This window comes from Marmota flaviventris, chromosome 7 (assembly GCF_047511675.1).
Source record: "Marmota flaviventris isolate mMarFla1 chromosome 7, mMarFla1.hap1, whole genome shotgun sequence".
NCBI classification, from domain to species: Eukaryota; Metazoa; Chordata; class Mammalia; order Rodentia; family Sciuridae; genus Marmota; species Marmota flaviventris.
This window is the reverse complement of record NC_092504.1, coordinates 110,085,393-110,106,630: the sequence shown is the minus strand read 5'-3', so window position 1 is coordinate 110,106,630 and position 21,238 is coordinate 110,085,393. Positions and strand designations below refer to the sequence as shown.

The window sequence follows — 21,238 nt, the reverse complement described above, 5'->3', positions numbered from 1 at the left end:
TTTTGTTTATTACTTCTTTAAATATATTTGTAAATTTAGATTATTTTACTTGTACTAATAACCATAACAATGATTGACATACTATATGTTTTATATTATTAAAACATTTGTCTCTACAACTTTAGGAAATAGCTTTAATTAACACCATTTTATAGATGAGAATGTTGTAATTTAGATCAGCTGAGTAACTGTCCAAAGTCTCATGTTCACCAAATTTCAGAATCAGGCTATATCTCAGTTCTCTGTGACTTCAACATGAAGTTAAGCTATAATGAAAATTTTTGTTTATAGATACATTGAAATTGATGCTTCTTAATTATTTTTCCTGTCAGTACCTTTCTTACATTAAAATAAAATGTGTCAGTCAGAATTGTTTTTATATTTTTTACTTGAACAAAAGGTAATAATGTACATATATTTACAGCAAGTCAAAATATTTTCAGCACCTGCAGAGCATAAGTGCTAGCTTTAGCTATGCATATACTACAACTAGGAAGATACAGAGAAGACTAGCACGACTCCTAAGCAAGGATGACCTGAAAATTCATGAAGAATTCCATAAATTTTTGTGATTGGAGAAGTACTCCAAAGAAACTACTGGTTTTGGCCCAATGTTAGAACCACACTGTTCAATTAGTAGTCACATGTACCTTATTAAAACTTTTATGATAAATGCATACCCTCAGTTGTATTAGCTACATTGGAAGTGTTCATGTGACTAATAGATTCTTTATTGAACACTACAGAGATATGGAACATTTCCATCACTGCACAAAGTTCTTCCAGATAGGACTGCATTAGAATATTTTCATACTGATTTTCTTCAGATTGATTAATTTTTATTATTTGGTAATGTCAGTGCCTTAACTTAATAGGTTGTAATGTTTCATTTAAACTCTTGAAGATACCATTGTTCAGTTTTTATCTTCTTCATGTCAAGCATATATCACTCTGCTCATTTTTTTTTCAGTTTCCAATAGTTTGTCCTCCACATCAGCTTCTTACAAAAAAAATGAATGAACTGATCAATACTGTGGTCTGAACATATCTGTCTCCTCCAAATTCATATACTGAAATCCTGATAATCAAGGTGATGGTAGTAAGAGATGGTGCCTTTCAGAGGTGACAAAGTCATGAGGGAAGAGCCCTAGGAATGAGATGGGATCCCTTATAAATGAGATTGAGGGAGCTTGTTTGCCCCCTCTGCATTGGATACAGTAACAAGGCACTGATGACAATGTAGAGAGCACCTCACTGAGCACTGAATCTAATGTTGCCTTGATCTTGGACTTCCCAGACTCCTAAACTGTGAGCAATAAATTCCTAATCTAAATTTTAAATTTGTAAACTACTCATCCTTGCTAGCACAGTGGCACACCTAGAGTCCCAGCTACTCAGGAGAGTGAGATAGGAGGACCTTTTGAGGCCAGGGGTTCCATGTCAACTTTAGGCAGCACAATGAGACCTTGTCAAAAAAAATTTCCTGGACCAGCCACATATACTTCCGTAGTGTTATGATATTGAACAGGGGGTAAGAAGCCTAGTTCCAGTTCAGCCATGAGGTTTTGAGGGTAAAGAGCACAGTGTACTGTGGTGTGCTCTTTCTTTAAAGGATCTGTATTGTTTTTATTCTGCCTGAAAATCTTTTTCTACTTTAATCACTTATTTGATAATTTACAAAAAAAGTTTTATCAAGATATAACCTCATTGTTAAGTCAAGATGCTTTTGTATAATAAAAAGTCTGGGACTTTTTTGTAGGTAATGATATTCTTTTATATATATATATATATGTTCTGTTTATGTTTTATATATATATATATGTATATATATATATATATATATATATATATATATATACACACACACACACACACACACACACACACACACATATATATATTCTGTTATGTTACTCTACAGTTAGATGATTTGGAGTTTTTAAAACATTTTACACTTTATATGTGACACATAATCTTTGTCTTCCATTTTTGTACTAGGAATATCATCTAATATGCATGATTATCCTGAACATTAAATTAAACAATACAAAGTTTCATTTAACTAATTGAATGCTTACTTTCTGTTTTTGTTTTGTTTTAGCAATGCAAAGCAATTCAAAGCATTTAGAGTTTATATTTCTATTTATTTTCTTTTTCTTATTACTGCTAAAGTGAAAATATTTCATCATGGGGAACAAAGAACTATTTATTTTGTCATTTTTTTTCAAAACTTGAAACAACAATCATATTGAAATAGTGTATGTGAATTGATTTTTAATGTAATAATTTAACAATATTTATTTTTGTGGAAAAATTCTCTCATATGTTTTATAGTATCACACAGTAAAAATGTCAATTTATGAAAAATATGGTAGATACTATTTAAATTTCTTTCTATTTAAATAGTATACATATACACATATATATTTAGTGTTGCTCTGCATCTGACATATTTGCTAAAATTGTGAATCAGTTTGTTCTGCCACATGGAAAACAGTGAGATATTTGAGGGAAGTTATGGTTCAAATAATTGAGCATAATTGAATACAACTGAGCTCTGTATACATGACCCTAGAGAATAGTATTCTTGTAACAACCACTCAAGCAAGATCTAATAAGCTCTGCTTCTACAGGCCAAGTGACTTTTTGAACACACAAAAAGTGAAATGACCATGAATTATATTGCCAGAAATGTTTCATTATCCTCCTGGAATGGAATTTATAATGAATGCAAACCCCAGAGCTCCACATGTTCTTCTTCATCATTAATATGAATGAAACAAGATGAACAGCAAATTTATCTTAGAAATACTGGGGTCACTAAAATTATTCTTGAAATATCATGCAGGTAGATGTTTGATAGCATTGATTTAATAAGTTATGAAATTTGATAGCTACTAACTATTATGATTTATTTTTTACTTAATTATACATTAATGATCATTCTATTTATCCTGTTTTTAGACACCTGAAAACTCTAACTACCCATTAAAATCCTGAAGTACATTGCAGTCAGCATTTGTTCCTTACTTATATTTTTGTTTTCTAATAAAATTTTCCTTATTTTACAAGAAATATATTTTAGCTAAGCAAATGCTATTGATAAAATCAATGTTATTTTTTGTTCAAATTCCCAATATATGATTTTTACCCCCCACACCTCCCCCCACTTCTCTAATTTTACTTCTTTCACTATATTTGCCGAATCTTGATCTGTTACTTAGAGATAAGTATCTACTTGTATAATAATAATATTTCTCCAATACCAAAAATGCAAAATCAACTTTAAGATTCTACACATAATCTTATGGAAATTGTTTTCAAGCCAGTAATCAACATGACTTTACATTCTACTCAAGACCAGTTGTATGAGAGTGTAGATTGAACTTCAGAAACAATAAATCACAAATCTTATATTTTACTTCACATATTTTTAATTTAATATTTATTATTTTTCTTAAATTCCTAAAATTTTCCACTATTTGTATAGAAATTGTTGCTTACATTATAATTCTGTAGTCTGCAAAAGTATAATGCAATATATTACATAAATCATTTTTCTGGGTAGTTATTTCATCGTTTTTTAAACATTATCCTGGGATTCTGATTTTGTGCCTATTTTGATGCTAGCCACCTTAATATATGAATGCTGTGTGTATATAATAGCACACATATGTGTAAATTGTTCATATTGCAGAAACTTACTGATTATTCCAACATAGTATTAGTTAAGTGCCTCTAAAATTGTTTTTGTGTCTCTTAGCCAGCCTTTATATATATATATATATATATATATATATATATATATATATATAGAGAGAGAGAGAGAGAGAGAGAGAGAGAGAGAATAAAACAAAAATACTGTTAACTCTCCTGGACAACATTCAATTAAAAATAAATAAACTATGCCACCTGGAAAATTGGGACTTTAAAATAGCTAAAAACATGATCACTTATGATTTCACAGGACTCTTGCAAGTTGAACAAGTCTTAGTTTATGAAAAAGACTTCATCATAGAATTATGCAAAAAATTGGCTTAACATATGAATGAAAGCTTAATTTTATCAATGAAATTTTTCATTTCTTGCAAATATATTTTAACAATGAATTGAGTTCTTCATGTCCACTTGACAGTATATTTTCAGGTAATTTGGGAAAAAAAACAATAAACAATGAACATGCTTAGGTGATAAATAATTTGTTAATTAAATTGAAAGTGTTCTCAAATTTTTAATTGGACTTTGTTTAATAAAAGGTGCTGATATTTTGCTGAAGTGCTACTTTAACTACAAACACATCTACTTATAAGGTAGCAATTTTGGAATAAATAGATAGCAGACAGCTATGCTAAAAATAACAGCTTATACCAGAAAGGGCACCCAGCAGCAGTAAACTGGGTTTTGATGTTGATTAACTTGCTTCTTATTTTGTCTTAATTTCCTTCAGAGCAAAGTGATTTTACCATGATTCTGTAATTGTCTTTCCTACAGTAAATTATATATTTCTCATTTTTTTAATATTAATGAAAGTTACATTATAATAAATATCATATGTGTAAGAAGAGTTGATATGAATAAACATGAATTAAAAATAATGTCAAATATTTTTATTGAAATCTAATAGTCGTGAAGGAAAATATCCTTGGAGATTAATTTGATGCCTTTCTTCCAAAAACTGGTAATGAAATCAAGTCAATACAATGAATATCTAGTGAGCAGATCCCATATGTTTTTAAGACATAGACAAGCCCTTTTATGGACCTACCGTAAGTGATTGAAAACTCTATAATACATCCATCAACTATAAAAAGAAAATGTTACTTAAATATGTGTAATAATTATAGAGCCTATATCTCATTGTGTTCAAGTAATCCCCTCAGATTATTCTCCTCAGAAAAAGACACTGAAGAGCTAAAGTAGATGTATATTTGATTTGGTCTATAATGTTGAAAGAAATAGATAAAGAAATTATCTAAGAAAATATTTGAAGAAAAATCCTCCATCAAGAGGGTAACAGATGTTGTCTTACCTCCTTCTTCTCTCCATTAGGTGCAAAAATGTAAGTCTTGGGAACAGAGAATTGTCTTCCAGTAGAAAGGTCCCAGAAAAACACAAAGGATTTGCATAATTTTTAGACAAGAAGAAATATTTGCAAAAGGTAGCCTTTGGGAAAACTTCAACCTTCCCCTCTGTAGTTGAGATCAACAACAAACTCATTCAATCCACTTTCCATAACCTCCTAGCTGCTTCTGTATAATGGAATCCTGAGCAATCATAGATAGAATAATAGATGTTACTGGTTTAGTTTCCCTTAGGAGGTTGTCAAAGGGACAGTTTTATTATCCTCAAGTTGTAGCTGATCCGTTGTAAGCTTGCTTTACAAATGGATATACTGGATAGCACAGAGTTGTTATGGGTATTGATCTTAGTAGTTGTAACTATAAGATCTGGTATAGATTCATTATGTTTCAACCAAATAATAACAGTGGGATTTCATCACATCAACTTATCCTGCTCATATAGTACAGAGGACTAATTTCTTTTCCTTACAGAATAGGCATAAAGAAGAAGTGTGTGTGTGTGTGTGTGTGTGTGTGTGTGTGTGTGTGTTTTCCTGTGTTTTAAAGTGTTGTATAGAGTAAGGAAGCCCTAAAGGAAGTAAAGGAAAATCATCAGAACACTATTTAGATAAAAACAGCAATGTGTAACTATGTATCATCAGTAAGATTGCAAAATTCATTGAAGTATCAGATTAATATAAGCAAAAATTTAGATCTGTTTAATTTGACCTATAGAAATCATTTTTGGATGTTATAATTCTTAATTTGAATGTCTAAGAAATATTAGTAATATAAATCATTATCTCTAAATTCTTAAAATTTTTATGACATTTGGAAAACTGATGCTAATAAAATTCCATGCTTCACAAAGATTTTTACTCAAATAAAATACAAATACTTGAATTAGTATACAAATATTTAATTTTTTGCTGTTTTACTTGTATGATATATTGCAAAATACAATGAAAATTTATAAAATGTGACAAGTAGGAGATTTTAAGCTGGGATATAAAGAAAACATGAGTTTATATTGTGGGAGACATGGAAAAGCAGTATTAGAAATGAATAGTAGTTTGGTAGATAGAGCTATAATGAATGGCTAGAGTATGGAAACCATGAAAATGTAGCAGAAGTTATTGCTACAATTTTTTGAATTTCTCCAAGAGCCCTTACCCATTCAAAAGGAAGAAGGAAGAAGGAGGAGGATGTGAAGTTTAACTTGGTTCTTAATCAAAAAAGCAGAATAGATACAGAGACAAAATGAAAAATAAGATAGATATTTGTTTTCCCTATAAAGCTGAAACCAAGATTTCTCAGCTATTCTCCTTCTAAGAAGAAACATTTACTACATAATTTGACTTCTGTTCGGAAATCTCATGTAATTAAATATGAAAGTAGCTTGGGTCAACTAAATTTTCCTGGTATAACTTTCTATAAAAGCTGTACATTTGTTTTTTATTTTACAAAATTTGTAGGAATAGGGGTTCTGAAAAATTGGGAAGATTTTTTTTTTTACTTTTTTTTTGAAAGGAATATAGAAGACTTACTGTTAAAATAATTCATCTTCGTCTTGAAATAAAACCATAAATATTCTAAAAATAGACAGCCTACATGTAGGTCCATATGAGGGGCTCAGTAAGGTTAAAGGAAATTAGATATGCAGATGATGGGGATTAATGTTGTACTTCAATTTGTTTGAGCTTTAGTTAAAAAAAGACAATTTTGTTTTGCTTATCATTACTTTGGTTCCAAATAAAACATTAAAAAATGCTTCAACCTAATAAACTGAAATTTTATTTCATTGAATAATAAGCTATAAAAATTATCTCTGTGAGTTTTAGAAAAAGCTTTAGAGAGGTTCATATTCAATTTATTGAATCATGTGCAAATGTGTATAAACACATATGAATATAAATTGACACTTCTTGGGCATGTTGATTTTTACTCATGTGTTTCATAATATTGTAATAACATGAGCAGTTTCATCCAACTTTACTTTGTTGTTGTTGTTTCTTTGTTTTTTGCATTGCTCAGGATCAAACCTAAGGCTTCACATGTGGTAGGCAAGTTCTCTGCTTCTGACCTAGCCAGCATGAGCACATTTAAATGAATTAATGCATGGATCATATACAATCCTGGTGAAGAACGTTTCTCTGAAGAGTGGTTATGTGTTCGTTTTTCCAGGAATTCAGGCAGTGTCAATAATCAGAGACCGACATTTATGAAAATTTTAAGTTAAACCCTGTTATTTAGCTTTTCCTATCTATAACAAAATGTCTAAGGCAAGAAAATAAAGAAAATAAGTTTATGCAGGACATAGTTCTAGATGTTCAAGAACATGGCACCTATGTAGGCTTATGCCAATTCAGGATCTTCTTGGCTGTGTTAAATCATGGTGGATGGTAATGACAGGAATGCATGCAACAGCAAGTGATCCCATCCCAGAAAAGAAAGAAGAGAGAACTGGTGGTGCCAGGATCAGCTTTTTACAATAACATTCCTGCAAGACCTACTAAGGAGTTGTATGTGAAGTTCATTAATCTCTTCTGAGGGAAGAGTCCCCAGTGATCTAAGGACCTTCCACTAGATCCCACTCTTTTTAAAAAATACTTTTTATTTGTTTATTTTTATGTGGTGCCGGGGATAGAACCCAGTGCTTCAGGCAGGCTAGGCAAGTGCTCTATCACTGAGCCAAAACCCCAGCCCTAAATCCCCTTTCTTAAAGAGTCACATCACCTCCCTATACTGCCACCCTGGGGACCAAACTCCCAACACATGAATGTTTAGGGGGACACAGTTGGATCACATACAAATCACAGCATGCATTTCGTACCATATAATTTCAAATTCAAAGCTATGTGTTTTACAGGTTACGGTTCCAAATTATCTAGAGATTATTTTTTCCCAACCAATAATGCAGGTAGTTAAAGAGGTGCTTCTTTCTTTTCCTTCACTTGCAGTTAGTTTTTTTTCTTTGTTTCTTCTTTCTCTACTTTTTACTAATTATGATGTCATTTGATGATTCCTGATTTATGTGAAATCTACTTTCAACTTCCATCTCCCATGTGCAGAGATCTCATGTCCTTCTCCTGTGTCATAGGCATTTAAGACCCTTTTGCTGCTAGAGAATCATTTGTTTCATCTCAGAGCACCCAATACATTCTTTCAGTCATGTGCTGAGTGAACTTGTTTATGGTCTACTGTATTAGTGGCATTAAGAGTTTTAATCCAAAAATAATAAAGTAAAGAGTTTTAATTTAATTTTATTTTAAACTATGCATTTATAGAAATGTTAAAATGTCAAGCCTTTGCAGCGGGAAGAACTTCTGGGTGTCTCTTTAACAGGCTGCTAGAACTAGTAACTTTTATTCTTGGTTTTGATTTTTGAGCTGCTGGGAATGGAATTCATAGCCTTGCATATTACTAGGCATGTGCTGTATCACTGAGCTATATTTCTAGCTCTCCAAAGTTCTCATTTTGGATCATTAAATATTTAAACTTTTAAAATAATTTCTTCTGCATGAACTCTTCTCTTAAAATTAATTACTTCCTATAATATAATATAATTGACATTTTACATGAAAATTTTAATTATTTTAGATTGACAAATTTCTCGTTTTAGAGTTATATTATTAAATACTAAGCAATCTAAATTTTATTGAGTATCTACCATATTCTATGCACTCTTCTCTGTACCAAGGATATATCAATAAACCAAATATTCTTTTTCCTTATTTAGTTTGCATTCTAGTGGAGACTTCATGTTACAAACAAAAAAACAAGTGTGTAATGTGTTTTCTAAAAAATATCCTTAATTAAGAATATATATTTTCCTCCTCTCTTGAAGTTGGAATAGCTTCTATAACTCAATGGCATACAATTGGCAAGTGAGGCAGATGTCATCTTGTATTCTTACCTTGCATAATTGAAACAATGGTATCATAATTCTACTACATAATACCAATCTTTTTCCTCTTTAGTTCTTTATCCCTTGCTTTCTTTTACTTTGCACTTTCCTGGTCTATCTGTGCTCTATATCAATCATAGTTCAACACATAAAACTCCTATAGCTATTTCAAGGGAATTAGATGATCAATTGTGTTTGGAAAGGCTGGGTACAGGAAAGTCAGGGAATCACCACTCCACTAACTCCTAGGTAATATGACCCTCGTGGTAATCCAGAATTGAGAAAACTTCTCCTGTATTGACTTTCACCACTGCAACTGCACAATCATGGTCCAGGTGTATGGACACTGGAAGTGGAGCTCAGTAATCACAAATACATCTAATAAAATTTGCCTGCCAGATCCCACAACTGCAGGAAGATAGCAATTGCTGTACCTCTAAATTTTGTACAATTGTACTTCATTCATAGAATCTAGTACTTCAGGAGCCTAATTTCAAGAGATGATATGAAGTGTGTTCTTACACTCCAGTCACTGCTATGCCGTGAAGGAATGGACTAGATGGGGTGAGGGATGAACAAAATAAACAAAACTTAATATCTATGTTCCTCATATTCAACCTTTCTTTACTATAAGATTTTGAGGTATTTCTTTGAAGTGTCATAGATGATATTATTTCTTAGCCTCAATTTGATAGTTTTTATCTTTATTTGTAAAATTCACTCTTCTCATTTTTGCAAGAATAGGATCAACATGTTTCTTTTGGACTACATTATGCATGAAATGTGTGTGAATGGATATGTTCTCTCATCTTCCCTTTGCCTTATTGTTGGTGATGGAACTAATTCGTTATACTTTTCTGTCTGTAACTCTTATGCTTTAATGTGAAAACAAAATACCAACTATTTTCTTCATTGATATTCTGCACACCTCTCCTCACAATGAGTTGTATCTTTGAACACTTGATTCTTGTCTCTTACTCTTCATCTCCTCATGGACATTTAGAAAGGTTAAATTCTCTTCTTTCTTCTTTTCATCTTTTATCTTCTTCTCACCTTGCTTATCTTTCAGCATGGTGTACTTTTCTAAATAGTGAAGTACTTTTATCTTCAGAACCAGTGTTTATTACTTACGTTATGCATTCTTAAGTTTTGTGTGATATGAGAGTTTAATGCATGGCTCTGCTAGGGGCTGCTAAGGTGGATTGGTTATTACATAATTCTGTCTTAAGAATTTATTAAGAAAATTATTTTCCAATTGTTTTCTAAATGTTAATATAAAATTACATTGTAACTCACATCCTTCCTCTTCTTTGTTTTTTAATCTTTTCCATTTTCTCACTCTCTATTACTATTATTTAATTATACTTCCAGAGGAAAATAGCAATAGCAATATTTTATTATCAGTTTTAATTATACTTCCAGATGAAAACAACAATAGAAACATTAAATTATCAATTTTAATATGATGTGTAATTTGAATATGTCAACACTTACTAAATATAAAGTGTGTTTTTAAAATAACATATCACATTATACAACACATATGAAATATAAAGTCAAATTGCATTCTAACTCTCATGTAAATTATTAGTAGCAAAATACACAAAGTACAAATCTCATGGAAATAACAAATATTTAGTCAATTATAAAATTTAAAGTGAAACAATAGGGAATTTTATTGTAATTTTTGGAAGTATATTTGTCATTTATGTCCAAATCAGATCTGGATCATATTTTTTACTAATTTTCCAACAGCTGAAAAATTCTTTTTAATGGTAATGAAGAAGTATTATAACCTAATTTTAAATACTGTCTCCTTGATTCTCATTTTCTAAAAATCCTCTTTTTCTTAACACTTTTGAGACCTTTGGATTCATTATGTACAGATAAATATTTCAAAATAGAATCAATTACTATATCTTAATATTATCGTGTTTATTTTTCATTTAAGAAAGTTTTTACATTGTAAGAATGATTATTCTTACAAAACACATTATTTATTATCTTTTCTTTATAGAATAGGAAAAAGGATTAATCTTGCAACACACATTGTTATCTGTTCTTTATAGATTCTGATATTATTAGGCACAGTTTCTTGACAAACAATTTTGATGTCTACTTGTCAAAGGTTAAATTTTTAGATTTCATATATTTTGAATATATAGAATCAATATCATCCTATACTGAAAATACAGGTACTTTATAAATTCAGTACATACTGGAACATAGAATTTTTTAAATTGGGCATTATAATAATTACAGTCACTATTATCATCATTGCTATTATTTTTATATTTATTTTATATATTTTTATATTGACAGATGTTACCCAAGAAAGGGTGAAGATTATGTGTGAGCTCTGTTGTCTTAAAGAAAGAAGAGAAGGTAGCCTAAATTTTATTTAGAAAGAGGATGGTAGAAGTGACAGAATTAATGCTTACAGAAATAGACATTGACAATATGCCTGACCAAATCTATCTGTCTATCTATCACTTTCTTTCAACACTTTTTTTTCTCAGTCTTTGGTGTGAAACATGGGAGCCCAGATTTTTTATTTCTATAATTTGGTTTGAAAATATATGGTTAGATTGACACTTAATCATGAGAAGTAGACCTCCAAAATTTTATGCTCATTTATTTACCATCCTATGGTATGCAAAGCCACACACACACAAACACAAATTGACAGAGAAACTCTTATATCCTAATATATCCACATTACTTCCTCCTTGTCCTTAATTATCCTTCAGCTAAGGATCAGCATGTGACACATTTCTGGAAGTGAAACATAGGTGTATATCATACCATTATCTCTCCCTCGGGTTATTTTAATAGTAGACTTACCTATAATAGTAGACTTCTACAGTGTGCTTTCCATGTAACAGCTATTTTTAGGCTTCTAATCAGATTGTATCACCCTAAACTAGAAAAGTGGCATTGCAAATAAAATGAACACCAGGGTAATGGTAGATATAGTGGAGGCATAGAGAAAAGCATGTGGTTAATAACAATGGATGGAAGATAATGGATATTATCCAGACAGAGAGTGAAAAGTCAAAATTATATATGTCTTAGAAACAATTGTTAAATTGTGATTAGAAAGCAAAATTAATAACAGAGAAAGATAAAAACTTTAGGGAAAAAGATAAAAAGTTATAAACAGAATGTGTTAAAATTTAATTGACTACAGAGAATTCAGAAAAAGAAACGTAATATGTTAGTTGATATATGGCCTGGATTAGCAGGATAAGATTTGCATTAGGAAAACAGATTTAGAATTTATGGTAAGTGAAGGCATACCACTGCATATAATCCTGATAAAGACTCTGAGATGACATGATGAGAGAAGATAGTTTGAGAGAAAGGCTGAAGTGCAGAAATCGTTTTGGGGATATAAGGAAGAACATGAACCAGCAATGACAGCTGAGTAGCAATGGTCAAGTAAGTAATTAGTATAATGAAAAGGAAGGGAACAAATGGTTTCAGGACAGAAAGAGACAATGAAGATAATGAATGGTCTTCATGGAGAATGAGGAAGGAATATAAGTAATCTGTGACCTGAGCAAGAACATTTTATAAGGAATAACAGGGAAGAAAAGAGTTTGCCAAGCATTGTGTGGTAAATGAGAAATGAAAAATGTAGTTGGAAATTATTTAAAAATTTACTTGTTAAGATTGTTGGATGTAGGAAAGAGTGCAATACCAAAGCAAGAATTTGGTATTATTATTCATTTGTTTTTAACCTAACATGTTTAAAGATAGGTGGAGATAAGATAGAAAAGGTTAAAAAATGCATTGCTACAGAGAGGAGATTGAGTACAAATTACACAACTGTTAGAACATAATTCTGGAATAGGTTAGAGGTTAAGCTTACTAGAACAGCAAAGTTGGGGAGTTGAGATTTCAGTGGAAAAGAGCACACACATATCTTCACCAATAAATGTGAAGAAAAATAAAATAGGTGTGTGAGTTTCAGGTGTGTTCGTACACTTGTGTGAAGTACCATGGCTTCTATTTTATCACAAAAGTGGAAGAGATGTTCTTTGAAAAGGGTGAATAGTTGAGTTGGAGTTGAAGAATCTGAAGGTTTGAAAGAGTGTGGAGAGAGTGCTGTCTGATTGATTTTTTTATATCGTTGAGATTCTATTTGAAATTGTCGACTCTGACTTTCAATTGGTACTGTATTCCGTGTGACGGGACTTTCTTCAGGTAGCCTCTGTAAATCAGGGTTGGATGCGAACAGAGAGTTAGGTCAAAGCTATTCAAATTTTAAACCTTGGAAATCTTTTGAAATAAGAATTATTCATAAGAAATTATCTGCTACAAGTCTGCACCCCTAACTAAACTTGTACATTTCCTCTTTAGGGCTTAGTTTATATTCCCTATCTATCAGTATTACACTTTTATTGTGTACTAGGTATATTACTGTGTGTCCTATCTCATCTGATACATAATAAGAACTTCTATTTGTACTTGTGGTCCCAATGCCTAACAGATTGTCTTGTATTACCTGTTTACTGCATGATAGAAATTTATAACCTGAAAGAAAATAGTCCTGAGATTTTTATCAAGAGCACTCATGTCAAGGAATATTCTCCCAGATCTGTGCTTGGTTACAAAGGGAAAATGCGGAGCGAATTTGTATGTTTGATCACAACAGAAACATTTATATATTGAAGGATAGGAATTAAACTCATTGAAATATAGAAAATATAAATCTCTGCTGTCCAATACATTCAATCACTAGCAAAAAGATGCTATTAAGTGTTTCATATACAGCTAGTTCAAATTGATATATGCTTTAAAAGCAAAACACAAACTAGATTTTAAAGAATTAGTATAGAAAAAGAATACCATATATCTGTTTAATGTATTATATTGATTTCACATTAAAATAAAATATTTAGATACATTGAATTAAATAAATAAAATATATTACTAAAATTAATCTCACCCATTTATTTCAACTCTGTTTATAAATATAGCTACCTTAAAATTTAAAATTACATATCTGGTTCTCATTTATGATTCATTATATTCCTATTAATTCGGACAGTATTGATATAGAAAAATGTATTGAACTAAACAAAGTTGTCTTTTAGAAATATTATTTCTCAGTAATGGTTCTAATGGTCTAAAATCTTGAATAATTCAATTTTCAGGGTTACTGAAATATTCCTATATTTTTTAAAAAAATACTTTTTTAGTTGTACATGGATACATACTTTTATTTTATTTGTTTATTTTTATGTAGTGCCAGAAATCGAACCCAGTGCCTCACTCATGCTAGACAAGTGCTCTACCACTGAGCCACACACAACCCTGGCCCCAACATTTCTACATTCTTCATATGACACATCAAATAACATTTTCAAACTTTTAGTTAAAGTTTATTAAAATAATTGCTAGAAATGTAAAGAGTATCAGAGCCAATTATTTGAAAATATGGTAAATCAATGTTATTTTAAAATTAATTCTGTGTTTAATAACATCCAGTGTTAGCACTTTGTTCTTCAAAGCCATTGAGTTTCTAACTATAATCAATAGGCATGTTGAGACCATTTAGCAAACTGTTTATTCCTAATCACAATTCTAAGTAAGAAAATATTATTTGCAGTTGCCAAAGTTTTAAGATTAGCATACTAAAATCTGCAGTGAATCTTGTGCATGAATAGCAACAAGGGTAACATGTTTGAAAAGAAAAGTAGTTAAGTAACCCAAAACAACAAAAATTTCAGGAGACTACTTTTCATAGTACGTGATGATTCCCACAGATAATTGAAATGTTAAAAATGTATCCTGTAGCTTGATGTCATGTTAACATAACACTGTCAGCTGTTTTATGAAAGAACAGACATATTTTGGTTATATGTATGTTTACAATATGTGAGCTATATGTTTTCCACTGCTACTACTTCTATGAAATCCTTAATACATATTGACAGCAATAATCTGAAATTCACTGTTAATTTCCATAGTATTTCTTAAACCTGACTTCTATTTTCTTTATACTTAATATTTTTCCATAATCCTATTAAAGTTGTTCAAAATAATATACTTCCAGAATAGAATAATAAATACATAAGAGAAACAATTCACAAAATCCCTCTTAGATAAGTAATTCATAAATACTTTCAAAAGATTTATTACTTTATTTTGTACTTTCCTATAGTTTTTATTTAAAATATTAAAGATACAACCTAACTTTCTATCCTAAAATTATTTTGTATTATGCGTATGATTTGCACAATAAGCTTTTATTTTACTTATAACTCATTGTATTTTAATGATAAGGAATAGAGTTTGAGCATAAAGACTGAGAGTCATACAGATACCTGCTTTTCTATAAATCAATGAAACCAGAATGAAGAACCCATTATAGCCAGAAATATCAACTTTATGCTGAGAGAAATACTAACTATAAAAAATATGGTAAAACAGATATTTACAAATACCCATCTTGGTGATCATTTTTCTCATTTGTGGTGGTCAAACATTTTGAAGACTTATCATTGCTATTGGTATTTTCCACCTTGAGTACATCTTCCCAGTGTTAAAGCTGAAAAACTATTTTATCATGATTCCTTGCAACTAAGGTAGGTTTCACCTAACACAGGAATTTTGGCAAGAAATGGAACTTAATGAATATCAGAAATAGTTTTATAAAGAAAATTCTTACAATATTTTGCCTGTCTGATATAATATGTCCAAATATAACATTTGAACAGAGCAATTCAATATAAAATGAAAATACTCTCAGCAAAAATGTATTTCACTTTATATCATAAATGAACAGCAAATACTTTGAAAACTGATCTCTATTACCAATAGATTGTCATTAGGAATTCAACAACATGTTTGAAGAGGAATGAATCACTGATATTTGACTACATTAAATAAAAGGAGATTATTTAGCTGATAATTTTATTCTGAAAACTATTGAATATTTGGCTTAAGTATTCTCATGTTATAATAAATGTTAAATGAAAAATTTATTGGAATTAAGTTATATGAAAAAATATAAAATGTTTTCATCATGGTTTTACTCTGAAGTATTTTTAATTTAATTTTTTAACTGACACATTGAAAACAAAAATATGCATATTTAATAAGATAACATGAAGACAATGCATGTATCATTGTGTAATACTTAAATCAGGTTAAGCATATCTATATGTTCAAATGTTTCTCATTTTCTTAAGTGAAAACATATAATCTCCTTTCTTCTAGCTTTTTTGAAATGTGCAGTATATTATCATTTTCTATAGTAACTGTACTGTACAATAGCACACCAGAACTACTTACTTACTCCTTATCTAACAGCAGCTTAGTACCTGCTCACCAAACTTCCCCTATTCTTCCCTTAGATAATTAATACTATCATTGAAAATAAATGTGACTATTAACAGAATACAATATACCCATGAATTTTATTTCAGTACTATTTTCCATATTAGCTTTGTCCAAGAGAAATAAAATGTGAATCACAGATTTCAGCCACATATGCATCTCTAAACTTTCTATTAGTAAAACTTTGGGAAATTAAAATGAATTAGACTATATCGATGTTAATATATTTTACTTAACAAAATAGATCTAAACTATATTTCTTGTAAAGTATAATCAAGATAAAAATTAGAAGTTTCAAAAGTTTTATGCTAAGACTTCTCAATCCATGGTCTACTTTACATAGCCTATCAGAATTCAGACTAGGCATGTGCTCAATTCCATGGCATCCTGTTTTAGAAGTGTTTAGATAGTGTTTTAGATACTGCATCTTTTGCTAAGGTAGGCCACACCCTCATAGTAACAACACATGTTCCAACTTATATGTATGGATTATTTAGTTATGAAATTCCTAGAAAAATGAGAAAAAGATTTAGGGATAAACCAAACTAACTCAAACCAAACAAATTAAAAAAAAAGAAAAATTAGGAAGGATTTTATAGTAAAGACAGACCAGAGTAGCCTGTTTCCCACAAGAACATTTGATTTTTATGAGAGCCAAAGTAATAAAGGGATAGAGTCAAAAAATAATGAAAAGTTTTGGTGAAAATCTGGATTCAATAATAAGATCTAACACACAACTCTGAGGGATTTCTTCCTCCTTCTCCAACTCTGCATAGACATACTACTTTCTAGGACCCCAGGAAAATGAAGCTATGGGTGTATCGCAGAATCGAATCATAATTCATTACAAACAAAGAATTATCTTCATGAAGGGAAGAGAGACTTCACCAAAAGTTTTAAAAAGTAGTATCAAAAAAAAGCTAGAAGAGAATGAAAGAAGAAGGATAGACACATAGTCAAGATTATAACTGACATATTGGTTGAAGAGATATTGGATAGTAAAGCTTTGTGACTTCCAGTGGGAAAAAAAGAGAAACATTTTGTCATAGGAATGTTAACAATATAAATTCTGCTACTAAGATTGTGAACATTTGTTCCTACATATATATTTATGCCATATTTTTAAAAATCAAATAGCATTTTTATATTATATGTGAAATAATAATTATTGGGATATTTGTGTATGATTCCATTTTAGATAACCAAAGAAATATATCTACATTTCTTCAACTAATGTTATTAAAAATACACTAAATAGATCTATTAGAAGATAGTTTTCATTTGGTAAACAATAGTTATTAATGTATATATAGAAATATATTATAGACTCATATTACAAATGGCCAATGGATTATGAAAAATGTCCAATATCACTAATTATCAGAGAAAGGCAAATCGAAACCACAATGAGATAACACCTCACTCCAGTAAGAATAATTGTCATAAAAGAAAAAAAATCTAAGAAAACAAGTGCTGGTCAGAGTGAGAAATGAGAACACATGCACACTTTTGTTAGGAGTGTAAATTAATACATCCACAAAGGAAAACCATAAGAAGTTAAAACTCCAAAAATGAGAAAAATTAGGAAAATACCATATGATCTGTCAATACTACTCCTGGGAATATATGCAAAGGAAATGAAATCAGTATATCAAATAAACACCCGTACTCCCATGTTTAGCAACACTATTCACAATAGCCAAAAAATGTAAACAACCAAATTACTCATCATGATGAACAGATAAAGAAAATTCATACCATGGAAAGTTGTTTAACCATTAAAAACCAATTAAAAACAATGAAATCCTGTTATTTTCAGAATTGTAGATTATTTATAGTAAGTGAAATAAGGCAGGCAGAGAAAGACAAGTACCATGTGATCTCAGTCATATGTAATATCTAACAAAAGTCATCATTTTCTATAGTAACAGTAGGGAATGGGGAGGGAGAATGTGGACAGGTAGATAAATGGGTACTAAATTAGATTTAGTAGGAGTAAGATGTGTTGGTTTATTATTCTACAGTAGAATGACTATGAATAATGGTAATATATGTATTTCAAACAGCTGTAAGGAAGAATTTTGAATGAATTCATCATAAATAAATAATATATTTTTGAAGATATAGATATATTTATTCTGCAGATTAATCAGATTTGCCTCATTGTGACAAAGTAGAACAGCTTTAGAAAGGAAAAGGTTTATTTGCCTCATGGCATCAAAGGTTTCAGCTTATGATCCCTTGAGCCTGTGGCAGCATGGTAGGCCATGGCAGAAATGCATGGTGAAGGACGCTGCTCACCTTGTGGTGGTTGGGAAGCAAAGAGAAGAAGGGATTGAGGTACCAATATCCCCTTCAGGGCTACACACCCAGTGACTAATATTTTTTCCACAAGGTCCTAAAGGTTCCACTACCTTGCAATAGCACTATAGGCTGGGAGAAAGCCTTAAACACATGGGGTCTTTGGGGGACACTAAATACAAATTGTAGCACCATGATTTAAATATTACATGATGTATTCATATGTCAACACATCACATAGTACCAGGTAAATAAACAACATAAATATCTATGTTTTCAAGTATTAGTTAAAAATAAACAAAAATAAAATGTTAAAAAATACACACCAATAAAGAACCCTAATACTAAAAAAGCACAGTGATCACAAAAGTAGAGAAGTGCTAACACTGGCATATTCAAGAACCATCTATTTAGAAATATGCATTTGTATAAACAGAGAAAGAAAGAGAAAGTAAGTCAAATGAATGAAAGAACTTTGGTTGTTCTATGTCTTATGCCATAACAAAACCAAACTTTGACTTATTTACAAAAATTGGTGGTAGAATTTGAATCTTGAGAGTTTATTCAATGATGAGAATTTTTAAGAAAGATATTGAGAACGCATGAGTCTTAGAAAACATGAGAGACACCACTGATTAATAGAATATAAAGTTTAAGATTTAGATTTGATATTAACAAGTGGACAACACTCTATAGAAGTAAACAGCCATCACAAATCCTTTAGATATAAGATTCAGCACAAAAATATTCAAAACATGATTTATAATGTTAATTTCTTACAGTGATGAGGAACTGCTTATTTGAAGTGAGTATAGATACTCCTTGAATGCACTGTATTTCCTTGTGAGTAGTTAGTTACATGTTAAACTTATATAGTTTAATATTATTTCCCATGGAAAATGTGACAAATATTATTCCTTTCTCTTTTCCAAGATTTGTGATTATCTGAACACATAATATTTAATAAATAAGTGGTTTTGCAATGTATATTATGAATGTTTGTAGTAGTAAGTAAATAATTAGATAGGAAATTCAAGTGTCAGTATGGCTTCTTGAACCGAATGTCAATATAGTATGCCCTTCCTGCATATATGGCTCTCAGTGTTTGAAGTAAATAAGAAAGAATCCACACATGACTCTAGGTTTAAAGGCCAAACAGAATAGAAATAAATATTGTCAGACCAATATTTTCACAAAATAAAATATACAGAAACAAAATCATAGAAAATGGAACATTTACATAAATCATCACAGAGCAAGTTGTGCTTTATTGCTTTGATTTGTTACTATAAATGTACACAGTGAAAGTGATGGCTGAAGGGACCCCAAAAGGGTGTTGCCTTCCCCCTTAATGGTTTGGAGCTGTGAGGAAAGAGAAAGGCAACCAATGTTGGGATGGAAAATACTGAATTTTTTTCTTTTTCCTGTTTTGCACTAACACCAGCCTGTTAGTCCTAGCTTTTTGCAATTTTTATTACAGAGTTCACAATAGGCATTGACCACACCAAATATCACTTGAGTCTGTCTTCAGATTAGGACCAGGAAACAATGTGCTATTCTGAATCTGCTAAAGTCCAGGGTTACAAACTTCTGCATGTTATAGAAGGAGGAGAATGTAAGTATAAAACAAGTTGAGAATTTCAGAAAAACAACCAAGACAGGACTGTAATATGGGAGCTGAAGGGTATTTTATTCACATTACACAAGTCTAGAATGCACTATAAATCTTCAAACTTAGATTTTGTGAATTTTGTCCTTATTTTTATCTAAATATTATACAATAAAAGGCTACTTTCAACAAATTCATGGAATTTAGAATAGCTTCCTTAGGGTTATTTTTCCATGCATCTTTGGGAATGGATACTTTTTGGAAAACAGTAACTTAATTGTTGTTTTGAGAAGGTAAAACAGAGAACATATATTGTTCTCCATCTGACCTTGCTTTAACTGAGAGTATTGTTGATTTAATAGCTAGTCTTTTTTCTAAATTCAGTGTTGTGTTATATTTTTCTATATATTTTGGGCAACCCATGTTAATTTAAATTCCTGCTTACATAAGTGGTTTCAGCAAGTCCATAGGTATATTTGGATGAGCACTGTGTGGATCTTTTTAATTAGAATTTTCGCTAAGTTGAGCAGGAAGTGCATCTCCTCTGATATGCATGTGTAATTTCCACTAAAGTGAGCAAGCATAACTAAGGGCAATGATTTCCCCTTTGAACACTTTAAATTCTATGCACTCCAGATGCTATGGAGACTCCAATGACTATTCTCTTATTCAAATTGTTGACTTGTCATGGCAATATAATTCCTTATGAAATCACTTTTGTTTGTTTAAATGAAGTTTTAGACCCCTCCAAAGTCATATAAGTTCTGGTTATGGAGGTGTTAACTTTTCAGTGATGGAAGAAATATTTGCTAAGTGAAATGAAAATATTTGTCAAGGCCATCATGCTTCTAGTTTGATGATTCTGGACAGGATGCTGATACTAGCTGGCAGAAAGATATGAACATCCCTGCAGATTAAAATGCAAATTTTATTGCTGAAAACAGCAATACACAGAAAGGCCATAGAGCCTTTCAGCTTTCTGACAGCAGCTTGCAGAACCAGTACACTGAA

The 21,238-nt window shown here is 30.7% G+C and overlaps 1 non-coding gene across 1 annotated transcript; it reads left to right on the top strand.

Annotated features, from left to right (window-relative positions):
- The first annotated feature begins 461 nt into the window (after positions 1-461).
- On the top strand, positions 462-566 carry LOC114085618 (U6 spliceosomal RNA). Its single transcript, XR_003581508.1, has one exon. It is a non-coding gene; the product is annotated as a U6 spliceosomal RNA (small nuclear RNA).
- Positions 567-21,238: the final 20,672 nt, after the last annotated feature.